Below are 15,496 nucleotides of genomic sequence, written 5' to 3'. Positions count from 1 at the left end.
ATATTTATGTTACGTACAGTTGTTAACTTGTTGTATATTTGCACTAAAGTTATATGCACTCTTTTCAAATGCGACACAACACTTTCCCTTGAAATAAAGTTGTTTTCTCCTTAATGAGGATTTCTCTCAGATATATTTCTTATGTAGTCCTGTCCCAGTTAAATAACCAAATAAATACAATTGTTTAAACAGATAAACTATAATCTAAACAGGTTGTACAATAATTTAATAGATATACATAGGTAATTAGAACAGGCTGTAGACATGTATGAAGATAACTATATATGGATGAACAGCCTATACAGGTAATAAAATAAATACAATATATATATACTGTGATGTGTACAGGTACAGAGAGGTAATAGTAAATAACCATACTGAGATGTACACAGTTGGGAACCAGGTTAGACAGCTGGTGAAACCTGCCATAAAATGATAACTTTGTACAATAGCTGTTTGGTGGAGTTTTTTCTATTCTATAAAAAATGTATACTATTTTTATATATGCAGTGTGTCTATTTCACTAAAATGTACGTGCAGACTATTGACATTTCTTGACCGAACTGATCCATAATAGTGGTTATCGTTGTTATGTAATGCTTTGGGTTCAGATTGATTTGGCCTGTGTAAAGTCTGCTTGTCTCTGTGGGGTGAGCAAAGGTTAAGAGGTGCAGGCCGTTTTTGTAGCTTCTGGCTGTTTAATAAACTCGACCCCCCACATGTGACCTTTAACCTTTTGCTGCAAAATCCACTTCTGAAGTGTCAGAAATCAATTGCACAAAGTTTCTTCACACTAATCCTCATTTTTATTACCAAAACTTTGTCTCCAAAGCTTCAGGCGCTTCAGAACAAAACTAGTTGCTTTTTCTGCATTTCTTTTTCTCCTTCTCTGCAAGACACTTTTTCAAATATTACTTACATTTATAAAGACTGAGCTGGGGAAAAGGAAGCGTATGAACTTACTGAGTCTTTGGCTCTTAGGTCTGGGCTGATGTCTTACTCCTCTGGGAGGCAGCAGCTGCATGTAAAAGACAAAAAGAAATGTACAGATGTGTAGAGGGAGATTGGCTGTGAAAGTGCAGCTTAAGTCGATAATAACTGAGAACTCTTTTTGAGGAAATATATGCTGAGTTTGTATTCTGTCAGTAACACAGCAGTGTACCAACACTGGCCTGTCAGGAAGCTCTGCTGGAGGAAATTAAGTGCCTTGCCCAAGGTCACTCCAACAGCAGCTGTTGAAGGGCAGACATTTTTTCTAATTCAAACACATCCTTTAAAGCTCCTGTGAGGAACTTTTGTTTTGTGTTGATTTTGGCGCCCCCTGTGGACAAAGCTGTACCTCTTCTCTCTTTGCTGATTTTGTCCTGTACCTGCTTAAGTGGTGGTTTTAAACAAAAAATCTCACCCTGCTTTCTTTAACAGTCACATGTATCACTCACTTTAAATGTTTGCCCTGGAAAATGGCAGACAACAAAGGCAGCCTGCGGTTAATTGCGTTGTCTGACACCTACCCCCCCACGAGTGGTTTCAGGCATTAAAAATAACTATATAGAAATAATCAATCTTGTCGCTGATGGTCTGGTTTGCTTTTGTAGCTCATATAGAGACATCAGAATTAATTTCATTCTGTTTCATGACCAGCAAAAAACTCCTCACAGGAGCTTTAAACATAAAGTTATTATAACTTGGATCTTCACAGCTACATTTCTACTTAAACTTTTTATTTTAATCTTCAGGCTTCACAAGCAAAGTCAGTATTCATCTTAAGATCCCTTCTAAAAACTAATTTTAAATTCCCTTAGGTAATTATAAATTATTACCACATATGAAAAAAAATATATAATTAAATAAGGAGGAAATAAACTCTGCTGCGTTATTATGTTATAATTGATCTATTTTCAATTTCAGCTCATATTTGTTTCTCTTAGGTAAGCTAATATTTCGCCAGCATTGTAGCCTAATTAGAATTATATGTAGTTTTTTATTAGCTTAGCTTGTTTACTTGTTTTTTGCTCAAGCCACGTCACTAATTCCACTTTAATTGTGAATTTACGATTTGAATTAAGTGCGTCATCATTCTCCAGTTGAGCAGGCATTAATAGAAAATATATTTCGTTCACATTTTCTGTTAAAGTTTGGAAGTTATTGCAGTGAGAAGTTATATATATATTTTCTCTTTTATTGTGTCAAGAAAGTAGGCTACAGCCCAGTAGACGCAGACTTTGTAAAAATGGCGTCTGATATTGGCTGCCTTTACAAGAACAGCTGTGCTTTCAGTGACCACAACAACAACATCAGTGCTTCATAATTCATCTCCGGAGAATGAAGTGTGCCGCTGCATCAGGACGCGCGACGGACAAGAAGACTCACTCGAGCCGCCGTCATCATGGGAAACTACGACTGTTGTGCTGCAGATGTTTCTAACGAACGAGGCAATGAACATTTTCACGGATACCGGGGGACATGATCGCCTCTCACTTCTTTGCCGCCAGTTTACCATCGAAGAAGAAGACGAAGTGACCTTCTCTGAGGAGGAAGATGTCAGCGCTGAAAAAGGTAAGGGGGAGAAGATTCACGGTGTTTGTGCATGCACGAGCCTGCAGCTGCGGAGCTTGTTGTTATTTTGTGTTTATCTCAAGTGCACCTTCATGAGGAGTGATGAGGATAATGAAGGTGTGACCGCCTGAAGACACCTGGTCAGAGTGAAGGTGTGAATGTCAGAAGCTGTCAGAAGTTCTGCAGAGCATGAATGAGTGAAGCACTCAATCATTTCCTGCACAAATCAATCAATTAATGCACACACTGATGCATGAAATGTGTGTGCGCTTTTGTGAGATTACAGTACATATTGGGAGGATGAAGCTGTGTGTGCGTGTGTGCGCGTGCGTAAAGGCAACCCACATCTTCTCCTTCAAGTTTCTTCTGTCTGTATATTCCCACGTCCCCCTCCAGTCAGTGTTTGTGTGTGTGTGCGCACCTGTAGTGACTCAGCTGTATTGTACTATATATCTGTCATCCATCTTTTCATCTGTCACAGGTGTTACCATGGCTACTACAGACTCACTGCTGTCTTTTCTTTGAGAAGGACTCAGGTAAGAGGTGGGCGGGGGTGATTTAGTCAAACATAATGAGGAGATGTCACTCAAGCTAATAGGCAGCTTCATAATGGTGTTATAGTCACAGGGATTTGAAGGAATGACGGTGAAAGTGGAGGCAGATTCTTTGTTCCTTTAAAGCGATGAGTGTCGACGAGTTATATCAGAACGTTTGTCAGCGTAGTTGGTGTTTGGTAAGAGTTTAAACGCTTAATACACAACGAGCTGCACTGTCAAACCAGCTGACATGTTCCTTCATTACCAGCAGGCTCTGTTGTATAATCTAGGTTTTACAGTATTCCACCTAAAAGGAACACTCAGTCTCCTCGGCACATCTAAGTTTTGACTCATGTAATTACATCCAGCTGTCTTATGAATGAAATCAGTGTACCCATAAGCCTCGGAGGCAGGGAAAAAGCTGAATAAGAATTCATTTGATAATTTAGATGACAGCATCAGGGCAGGTGGATCTGTCAAAACAGGACGTTACATGTCAGACTGCTCCATAAAAGCCCATTTAAAAAGCCCAATCAGCATCATGTTTTCCTGTACATCCAAATAATAAAAATACAGTACATGTATCGGTATAACAGCACACAAGGAAATAACACAAAATGTAAACACAAGTTTAGCATACTGTATTTCTTTATATAATAAGCAATTAATAAAAGCTAGGCTCTTATAATAGCTCAGAAGGTTGCAACTCAAACTAATAAAAGTCTGTTCCAAAAACAGGTGAAAAACAAGATTGCATGATCTCCCAGTGGTCTTGTAGTATGTTTATTCCAACTAAGAATAATGTACATTTCCATCAACTTGATTTAAAAATGTTTTTTGCCAAATTCATGTTATAAGCCAAACTGTAATTTGTAGTAACATTCAGGCGCCACAAGATGGCATAAGCTAAATTAAAGTGCCATAAAAGAACTGTGAAACTCACTAAATTTTCACAACACGTTACTGAAAATGTTTTACAATAAAAGCCTTGTAGAGAGGATAAGGGATTCTGTCCACTGAAATGATAATAAGCTTCAAAGTTTAAGCAAATACAAGAAGGTTTGAGTTTGTATTAACAGCATAAAAAGCTTTTACAGGCCTAAAAGGAGCAGATCAAAAAGAGGTCTCTTACTAAATTATGACCAATTATACTGATCAAACAGAGTGAGTTAGGGCCTGGTACATTCTGCTGTTGAGGTAAATAAAGGCTTTGGTCACTATCTGAGGAAATAGTGCCGTCCAAAAACAATGTACTTATTAAAAATAGCCTGCAGGCCAAATCTGTGTTGACTGACAACTTATTAGTTCCCAGCAAATGTACTTTTACTCCTGTACTTTTCACCATAACATCTGTCCCCAGCTGATTTAAAAAAGGATGTAGCCTTTTCGGAATAAAGAAGCGGTATATTTGTAACCAAACCATTGTACAGAAAGTCACGAAGTATTATGAAACTGACTAATACAGTTTTGATTTTGGTCTTTAAATGAACATTGCCATAAGAAATATAAAGAATAATATCAGCCTACTAATTTAGATGTTTTTTAAACTTCGACCTATACTTATTTATATTTTTGGCCACATGGGTGCAGCACAACAAATTCCACACACAACATTGACATATAAACCTGCCTTATAATTTAAGACAAAAATTTCCCTCCAAAATACACAGACATGAGGAAACATACGCATTCATTTGTGTTTGTGTTTCTGTCCACCAGGAAATTTATGTTGAATATTTGCTCCTTTTAGTTTTTTCTCTCTCTACAAGTCCTGAGGGAAATATCTGTCTCTTTTTTAGTCGCTGAATTCTCTATGTTGCCCAGCAAGTTCTAACTTTCTCTGCAGTTTGGTCTTGTGCAGGAAGTGAGAAGCGAGTCTATTAGAACTTTTTTCTTGCTGTAAAACTTGCCTAATGAGGCTGGAAACTACTCTGATAAAAGCAGTGAGCTGGAACCGGAACAGTAAAGGTGGAGGCTGGAAAGATCAAGCTGTTAGAAGCTAAAATGCTCTGTAGAATTAAGAGGAACTCTATCACATCTTCCCCTACACAGTGACAGAGATTGAATCCTGCTTTCATGTCTGTGTGTTGTGTAAGTTCACGTTAGATCAGGTTAACAGAGCCTGTACACCCCTAAAAAGAAAATGCAGATGTTGAATACAGCGAATCCACCGCTCACAGTGTGGTGGAGGTGTTAGCTGTTGTGATGCAGGATAATTTGGGCATGAAGCATAAAGGAGATGGTCGTTAATTACCTAAACTCTGCACGACTCCTTCTCCCAGCAGAGGTCAGAGCACGGAGAACCATCCAGGGCTGAAGCACTGCAGGGGTCCGCTGCCTTTCTCTTGGCATTTTTGGGCATCCTAGATGATCAAATGCTGGCTCACATCAACACAAACCTCAGATACTAACGCTGTCACTGTGATGCTTTTGATGCCAAAGGCCAAGAGGAATTCATAAAAGAGTAATCTTACATTTTCATATTAATTTACATGGTTAAAAATATCTCGCAGTGGCAGAAAAGCAAGAATTCTCCTGATACCAATGATTGGTGGGAGTGTAATTCACCACAGAACAAACATTTGAGGTCATGTTTGGCTATTTTTACACTGAAGCTTCACCTTTTACTTCTGCTCATTAATATCGCAGGTACATTTCGCACATTTAGCCCATCACTAATTGTAAGCTTCTGTCTTTAGTGTTGCTGTGTCGTTCTAAATCACACCATCTGTAGACAGAGACCGTAGGATCTCAAACCACGAACATGTTTGTGTTCATCGCATTCTGAAAAGTCTTTTACAAATGGGCTGACTGAGGAGTTTCAGCCCAACACACTCCAGAGATTATCAGAGAGTTAATCACTTGGAGGGACCCACTGTGATTTTACAGGCTTTGTCAGCACAAAGGCTCCAGATGAAGCGAACGTGGATGCGGGAACGTCTCTGCTTGTTTGATGTGCATAACCTAAAGAATTGTACAAGTTTTTTTTCTCCCGTCTTTCTTTATCAGCCATCCGCAGAAGTAGCTCTTGATGATACCTTACTCATCACTTTCTCAAGGTTGAGGCAGAATGTTAATGACTGTGTGGACTGGAGCATTTTAAGAGATATAAAGCGAGCAGGCAAAGTTACAGGTGCAGTGATGCTGTTTATGACTTTATGAAAGGGCTTAAGCTTTAAACATGAGCATGGTGAGATTTTAAATTCATGTTGTTTCTGTTTAATCCATGCCAGTGTTACAGCACAAATGTGTAAATCTTTGATATTTCCTGAAGCACTTCAGACCCCTATTACACCACTAGGTGGGGCTGTTTACTCAGTAACATATCAAAAGGCTGCTATGACATACCTTCTGGTGTATTTCAAAAACTGGCCATTGCAAAACCCACTACACACTGTGTGCTGTGTTACTATGGAAAAATCAACGCTGCTGGCTCGACAGTTTCTGTCAGCAGCAGGGAAAGGGTTAACCTGTTTGAACTAAATGCAAAGAAACAACTACAGCAACTTTGTATTTATTGTGTTTCTCTGCTGTTGGGATTTTAGGCTGAAGGCTTTAAAAAAGCCATCATGTTCATTTCACGAGCAGCTCTGGTGTCATACCTACAGTCCCAGTATTCTTAATGGCTGTTCCGTGGGATGACCACCAGACAAGTATCTTTTCCAGATAGCTTCCCATTTTCATTTTAAGGTTGTTCTCACAAAATCACAGGGTTTGTTAAATCATAGAGCCAGAAGTCTGTGTTTTATTTGCACTCTGCATGAAGGCCTTCTGGTGGCTTTAGGTGTCAACAGAGGGATAAAGTGTCACTTTGAGTCTGGATAGTTTGCTCTTTGTATTGAATCATCACTTCACTTTTCATGCATTGAGGGCTTCTCCATCTCTAGATCTCTCACCTGTTTGAGCAAACTGAGAAAGTGATATTTATATTTGTCTCGTTATGGATTTATTTGAGTTGAGAAGTGTAGTACTGGAGCAGATATCTTAATAACAAAATAACATGTTTCAACTAACAAACAAGTTTCAGCGTTTTGACTTGCTGTGTTAAACGCCTGTACGTAGTGGAATCATAGGAAGCAAACAGTTCTTTAAGATGTTGACTTGCCGGTTGAATAGACGATGGGAAACATTTAGCATTAGCTTGAAATGCTAGTACAGTTGTTCCAGAAAACAGCGTGTGCTGTTTCAGGTGTCTACACAATGACTACCACAAGACAAGAACTTGAAGTGTCGCATGTTCCTCACGACTGATTAGCGGTCTCTTCCCGAACATTCACCTGCACAGAAGACCTGTATGTACAGCAGAGAAACATTACTCATCAGACGACGTTTGAGCTCCTACACACTCAAGGATTACATCTTTATGTTATACAGGCAGTCATTCTTCTCTATCTGCACCAGCTTTTGGTAATATGTCCTTTTCATCTAGTGGAGGAGTACTCATATTTCTCTGGAGTAGCACCTCTACCCCCTCAGAATACCAATACGTTCTTACATTAGGCCTCAAATCGATATGATCCTTTCCAAATCTGTATTCATTCCTCTCTAAGATTGTCTCTCAACCTTAGTAGCTCTGCTGTGCCGTAGGACAGAGAAAAGGCTGGCGAAGGAGGGAGGACGTGAGGGGAATGTGAGGGCGGGCGGACTCGGAGATCAAGTGATCTGGTATTCTGTTGGTGGAATTTGCAGTTCAAGTTTGGATAAGAGGGAGTCTCGGGACTTTGAAAGACAGGAAACGTGTTTGGGTCTCGTGTTGCAATTTGCTTAGATCTGGTGCAGCGTTTCCTGAAGTGGAACCACCGACTTCGGAGTGCTTCTGTTGTTTTTGTGTGTTCTGTGGAACTTTTTTTATGGATCAGGTGTCGTTCTAACACCTGCACATGGCCTGAGAAACGTGTCTGATCTTGGTGACGTCAGCAGGGTCCCGACAAGACCAGGAAATGACTCCCTCCCTTCTGGTCGAAGGAGTGATGTCATCGCAGGGAGAGCGTGAGGTTGGCTGAGGCGTTATTGAGCTTGACGTTTTATCACCGAGAGCGCCAGACGTATGACCACATGTAACAGTCATTACAGGGACACAGAGCGGGGAAAAGTGAGCGCCAAATGACATAGGAGCACATTGGTGACTCGTTATAAACCCCCCTGAGAGGGAGAGGGAGTGGGAGTGTGAAGAACAGGCACGCAGAGAGACAGAGATGCAGATAGAAACCAAGAGGGGCAGAGGGACAGCATGAGTGTGCATGCTGATGGGGATAGGAGCGCGTGGATCCACAGAGCTGCAGAATCCTGAATCCAGCAGATGGAGACTCCGTGTCCTTGTTTTGCGGTGATCCGTGGGAGCAACATGCAGCTCGCGCCGCTGCCTCGCACTGCTGCAGTGGAGGAGTAAATGCGGAGCCCAACACTGCTCCAGGTGATACACAGCAGCCCAGCCCGGCAGACTGCTCCCTCCTTAGCCTTCCCTCTCCTCCTCCTCCTCTTCCTCCTTCTCCTCCTCCACCTCCTCCTCCTCTTCCTCCACCACCACCTCCTCCTCCTCTGTCATTGCTCCGTTCCTTTGAGGGCTTTGAAAAAAATAAGAAGAAAGGAGCAGAAAATCAGAGGAGAAATCCTGCTTTCCCCCTCCGTTCTCAGATGTGAAACACCTCTGCATGACTGTCCGTCGCTTCCCTGTCATCGTGTGAAGACGCGCCGCATATGTGCTCCAATGTCTCCGGAACATAGACTCGCTGCAAGGTAAGAACACTCGGACTTATGCAGAAAAAACCTTTAGAGTATTGGATTTTTTTTCTTGCTTTAAGCTTGAGACATTTTCAGTGTTGTTGCAGCCTTGTGTGTGTGGGTGAATTTAACAGGTAGATGAGAAGTTGCTACAGCAGATTGGCTGATTAGTATTCCTCGCAAGGGATAGAAAATGAAAACGCTCTAAGAGGCAGATCTCTTGTCGGATATGGACAAATAAGAGGGAAAGCATCTCTTATCCCCTTAAATCACAGCGATCCATGTAGGTGTGTGTGTCCATTCATATGTGTGTGTGTGTGTGTGTGCGTGTAACAGCATCCAGCAGGGTGGGAGGGATTGCTCCTCTGCCGGGCTTCTCGATGGGCAACAAGGGGATTTTCATCCTGACAATGTGGCCGAACAGCTCTCCATCGATCTTCTTATGGCCACTAACCTCGGCACAATCTCTGGCTTCAAAATAATTGACAGACTGTGTTACTCAATCGCACCAATAGCTAAGGATTATGTAATAATTTTTATTGATTGTGGTTGGTGGAGAGGCAAAACCCTCTTCCTGACAGTGTATCAGTTCACTTCACGGGTTATTCGTCTTAAAGAGAGGGAATTTAAGATGAAGAGAGGGAACAAAAGGGGAGATAAGGATAATGGTAGATGAGGACAGGAGTATGGGAGGGGGTGTTAGGGGAGGAAGGGGTGGATGGGAGAGGGGTGTAGTGGGATAACTTCCTCCTTCACTTGGTGGTTTCCGAAACCTGCTGGCCAACAGCTGAACACTATGATCCAACTCAAATCCTTCAATCTCTCAATCACATGTTGAGGTCTGAAGCCTTAAAGCCCGAACCTGTACGTGACCTAATGAGGGTTCATCGCGTCCACCTCACACACACACGCACACACACACGCACGCACGTACGCACCCTTCCTGATGCCATAAAAAGAGATGAATACTCGCTGGTGCTGCAGTGATATGCAAATCCTGCATTCTGCTGTTTGACAGGGCTTTAGGGCTTTCCTATAAATATAAAGATGTGTATGTGTGTGTTCGTGCGTGAGTTGGACCTTTAACAGTGTCTTGCGATCTACTTACCTTCTGTATTAATCTGCCAAGAGAAGCCCAAATGTGTCGGTGAAGGCCTATAGAGAAGAAATGCTGCCTCAAACCAGTTTAGGCAAAAATGTCACGTTCATTCATACACATCAGGTAGTGTAGTACACTCTTCTCAAACTCACCTCAGCCGAGGATCCACAGTTACTCTACATCACCAGACCTGTAATTTTTCACGTCTTGACACATGCAAGCACACACACAAACATCATTTGAAACTGTCTCCTAATGGCCTATATATAAAGACACACCAAACATACACACAGGCAACCTCGGACAGCCGTGCGGACCGAATCAGGCTGCTTTCATGTGTAGCAAGGTGTCTGGCTGAGGTGGTCGTTTGTCATGTGTGGCATTAGGATGCAGAGGAGAATCTTAGAGGAGCAGAGTCTCACCTCCTCGTATCTCCCGGGCAGTTTCATACTGCTCCGATTCTCCAGCAGATACACTGGCATTCTGAAACGCCTCATTTAGCCGCTTCCCTGCAAAAAGCTTGCAGCGCCCAAACAAGTATAATAGTCGAGAGCCCCATCAGAAGCCCCAAGAGGCTGGATTGTTTATTACATAGAACAAAAGGGAAATGTAAGGTGAAATGGACATCATGCTGATGGATTTTGCTGGAGGCTCAATGCTTCAACAGCTAAATTAATAGTTCAACATTTGGGATGTACATTATGTCTTTTTGCAGAGGGATAGATTAAAACATTGATAGCACTCTCCTGTCTATACAGGTATTGGTAGCTGGAAACAGGAGCTGGTTAGCTTAGTTTAGCTTAGCACATAAGAGGACACCAAAATGTAAAAATGACAACTTGGCATTTTACAGGTGGTTATGTGCTGGACTGTTTCTCTGCAGTGACCAATAAGTCCAAGAAGTCTTGGCTGGTTGCCCCACAACACTTTGTTTAAAGTGATAATCTTGAAGATTTTCATTTAGATAAATGTCTGTTGAGTCTCTATCGCTGAATGAGGTAACACAATGAGGTGATTGAGCCTATGGCTGTGGTAAGAAAAACAGAACAGCAGCGCCCAGTTAGCGACGTGAAAATCAAAATAAAAAGAAACAAATTGGACGTTCAGATGAAGCAAACAGTCTAAAAAGGAAAGCGACCGTCAGTGAGGAAAATCAAGAGTTACAACCGGAGCCAACCGTGGACGTCACACATGCAACACTGTCTGGATATCTGGGAAGTGTGCTCCTGCAATTACCGTTTATCGCCATAGGTGCCGCCAAAGAGAACGAAACTCTTCAAGCTTACCACTTAATGTACAAATTAAACAAATGATACTACGTGTTAACAAGTGTGCGTTAGAGGTGCTGGAAGGCAGTTTTTGTAAGCTTTGGAATGAGCCAGGCTAGCTCTTCCCCCTGTTTCCAGTCTTTATGCTAAGCTAAGCTAATCTAACCGAATGCACAAGTATTTCTATTTTAAAAAAAGAGGGTAATAGGTTAACGTAAAATATGTCCTCAGTTGATTCAGAGGTAATTTTTTTGCCTGGGGATAGAAGAAAAAAGAAAGTTCAGTCAAACACAGAGATTCATCCTTTAAAGCTCATCAATATTTACAGTAAATTTCAAGGAAATATAGGAATTAATTTTTTAAATGCCTTGTAGTAACTTGTACATTTTTAAAGAGAGAATTTGATCTTGCACTTGTTCTAAACTAATAGTAAATGGAGTCCTGGTAATGATTTGGAGTCGACCTCTGAGGACCTTGAATATCCAAATGAAGCGTTGCCGAGCAGTTGTTGCGATCCGTTGCAAATCAGCTGGACAGGCAGACGGATGAACGGTTTGAGAAATAGATGTGCTAACAGAGCATCGTTAGGACTCGTTTTTGACATCTTGGCAATGATTTTGACATTTTACATGTCATGTTAAACATTTCTGTTTGACACCACGGCTTGTATTTTTGTGTCCTATTCTGGGAATCAGTCATTTGACACAGTTAATAAAATGGCTAATCTGTTTATATACCCTCTATATAGAGCGTGTGTTTGTTTGTAGGATTAGAGCTGCAGTGCATCTTGCTGTTGATTGCATCTTTCCTCTTTGTTTTGTTGCTGCGGGGGTTTGGAGGTCAGGATGGAATGATTAACCAGCCATTAACTGACGAGCTGATTCATTGCCGGGTGCAGAGCGGGACAGCAATAGAAATACCAGTGAGTTCTGTTAAATCTTAAGTAATAATCCCCTGATCACTCGGTGCTGTGGTGCATCTATACTGCATGATCAAGGCATCACCTGAGAGTCAAACATGCAGTGCTTTCTGATAGCGACTCTCAGTTGATGGTGGTGATGACTGTGCATGTTAACCACAGTAATAAATATATGTGAAAGTTTACTATAACATTACAAAGGGTGTTAATGACAACATCCTCAGGGGACGACACTTTCCAGAGAGCCTGCAATTAACTCACATTTTAATGATCCAGGATTTGTTTCCTTCTTTTAGCAGCTTACCCATTTCCAACTGTTACAACTTCACATCTTTTCTCTGTCTTGTCACCTTCTTGCATTTCGCTAGTGACACCTTGGCATTTTCTCCTTGATGTCAGTGCCTAACACACACAAAAGGTGAAAATGACAGACATTGTATTCAGCACTTTAAAGAAATGTCATGGCAGCCGATATACTTTCAGCTCAAGACGAAATCTGAACAGAAAATACTCAATTGTTGGTTTATGTCTTCAACTATTCTACATGAAATATTATACAAAGTGTCACTGTGGAAGCTTACATTTCTTTTCCAACATTTTAAAGAAAATATGATATATCAACTAAAGGGAGAAAACAAGATTTAGATATTGGAAGCGTCCATACTTCATAAGTATCATATTAGAACTGTATTTTTTATTAAAAATCCAATTAAAAGAACTTTGAAGAAGAAGATATTGGAAGCGTTCTGGTTCTCGTTTGTTGACTATTTGAAGCTCGAGTAGTAGACCAATCACGATAGGCTGAAATGTGATCTTAGAACCATTACAGGTTGGTGCTGGCGATTAGGTTTAGCTTGGAGTTCATGTGCAGATATCTGCAACTCCAACTCCGTTTGTTTCAAGTTGCTGGTTGGACCGAGACCAATGACCAGCACATCCAAAAGGAAGTCTTGTCCCATATTTCTGTTATACGTTATTCTAATACTTGCTGGTTACACTGTAAGCCCAGCAATATTTCTCGTTGCCCCTAGAGGTTCAGTTGTGTCGGAAAATATCCAATTGGTTCTGAGATTGGGCTGCAACTGATTATTATGAGGGATGCACAAATACCACTTTTTTTCAGACCAAGTACAAGTACTTAGATTTGGGTACTTGCCGATACCGAGTACTGATATGAGTACTTAATAATATCATTACAGTTCTCATAACGACTGTAAAAGCATGTTTAATTTTTCATCAGATGTTCCTCACTTTCCGACTGTAACAAAGTAAATCAACAGAATGATGCAACTGTTGCTGACATTTTAACTTTGATTTACTTAACAAACATGACACTGCCACACATTTTACTTTCATGTAACCTCTAACACATTCAGTGGATTTCAGTACAACACAACCTACCACATACAGTGCAAAAAAGGTCAAGTGATGAACACATTGTGGGGCGCACCTGAACGCAGCACTACAAAGCGCATCCCCCCGAAACACGGCAGTGCGGGAGACATGCCCGGACTTGTTTATGGCACCTACTACGGAGACATCAGTCATCGCCGACGGACTCTTTGTATCGTGTGTTGGTCCATGAATATGTAAGTTAGTTTGCCCTAATGTTTATGTTACACTCTGTTAGCTTCAGTTTGGCCGTGAGTGGACATGTTAGTGTTGTCTGTGAGGACGAAGCCTTTATCTGAAAAGTGCTCCTTCGCCGCCTACCTGCTTAACTAACGAGAGGCTAACGTCAAGCCGTAAAGTGGTATTCAGCTGCGGTACTCGTCGTAGTTTTACGAGTACCGAGTACGAGTACTTAAAGTCCGATACCACCCGATACCGGATACTAGTATCGGTGCATCCCTAATTATTATTGTAACCTATGAGCATTTTTTTGGTATATAAATTGTTAGTTTAATATTAGTATATGTCTGTTTCATCTGAGTCATGGTCTTAAACTCAACAGTATTCCATTAATAGTGATATAAAAGAGAAAAGCAGCAGGTCTTCACATTTGACAAGCTGGAGCCACAGGGTATCTGGCATTTTTGCTTGCAAAGTGACGATAACAGATGTGCTATTTTAACCCAGCAGTATGATTCATCTGTTGTATTCTTGTCTACAGTATACCGTTACTCTTTTGCTACTGCAGTGACCCAAGACCCCCCCAGAGGAACCATTAGAGTTTCACCTCAGCTCTGTTAACTCACTGCTTCCCGGACACCTGATGTTCAGTCCTGTTGAAAAAAAACACAAGAAGAGAGAGAAGCTGGATGGAAATAACCAGAACCTAAGTTCCCAGTTTTAATCCCTCCTAGTGGTGCTTGGTACAATACCATGTTAGGTAGCGAGAGAAGCTGTGTGGGTGTACGAGTGAGTGGAAGAGTGAATATGAGTTGAATATAGAGAGCATTCAGAGGAGTGAGCTGGATGTTGGCAGCAAAAAGCACAATTGATACAACTTAGTGTTTCGTACTAAGAACATGTGGAAACACGTTCTCTGATGTTGACGTTCGACCTACGCTGCTAACTATGAATTACATAAATATCAGGAGATTAAATGGAGTGTTTTGAAGAATATTATACAGGGGGATGGATGGTGAAAACCTGATGTGACGTGACGGTATGAATTCTCAGTACAAGAAGATGTAAGTGGCAACCTTCCATTTTTTGATTGATCTTTGATGTCATGGCAAATCTGAGCTTCTTTCCTCGTCACTAAATATCAGTATGAGGCTACTCCGCACTACACTTCTTATCTTGTATCACATGACCTACTGCAGTCTCTTCTGAGCATTTAGTTCTTTAGGATTTTGAGGCAGCAACAGCAAATTCGTAGAGTTTATCTCTGCTTTTGTATATTTTTAAATCAGCGTTTCATCAACGCCTTTGACTCGAGGATGCTTTCCGCTTTCTGTGTCCGCTGTCGGTGACTGTACAAAACCCAGGAGCTTAAAATGGTAAGTGTGAGGTGTTGGCAGGAAAATCGATGGCCAGCGCAAATATCATACAATCTGCATTTATCATCCTCTGGAGAAACTCCTGTCTAAGTGCAGTAAGCTAGCTGGAGTGCATCAAGTACTTTGAGGAAACCCCCCGTCCAGGTGTGTGTGCTCTTTTTTTTAGGTGAAAAATCTGTTGCAATTAATAATGGAATCAACGGCCTGCTGTGTGGTGTGGTTTAGCTTCCCTAATGAGGACTGGATTCATCCTCCGTCTCTGACAGTACGCCGAGTGGAATATGCTGCTCTCCAGCCTGTTTCCATGGAGATACTCAGGAGCTGTAGCTTTTTTTTTTTTCTCCCCCTTCTGCTGTACGTTCAACTAAACAGTGCAGCTTCATAAGAGGGATCTGGGCCAGGGTGTGTGTGTGTGTGTGTGTGTGTAGGGGGGGATATAACGGTGCATT

General features: G+C 41.4%; 1 protein-coding gene across 2 annotated transcripts in view; it reads left to right on the top strand.

Moving 5' to 3' along the window:
* The first annotated feature begins 2,522 nt into the window (after positions 1-2,522).
* The window catches only part of LOC138613202 (disks large-associated protein 2-like), a 97,615-nt gene continuing 84,641 nt past the window's right edge, over positions 2,523-15,496 (top strand). Inside the window, exon 1 of one of the 2 annotated variants that reach the window (XM_069686831.1) lies at positions 2,523-2,556. The gene's annotated coding sequence lies outside the window, so the exon portion shown is untranslated. Of the gene's footprint in view, positions 2,557-8,668; positions 8,829-15,496 lie in introns of those variants that run through there. The other variant, XM_069686823.1, reaches the window with a different exon arrangement.

Source organism: Semicossyphus pulcher, unplaced genomic scaffold (genome assembly GCF_022749685.1).
Source record: "Semicossyphus pulcher isolate SPU_LCO1_2020_fin unplaced genomic scaffold, fSemPul1.0.p SCAF_11, whole genome shotgun sequence".
Taxonomy (NCBI): domain Eukaryota; kingdom Metazoa; phylum Chordata; class Actinopteri; order Labriformes; family Labridae; genus Semicossyphus; species Semicossyphus pulcher.
This window is presented reverse-complemented; position numbering and strand designations above follow the sequence as displayed.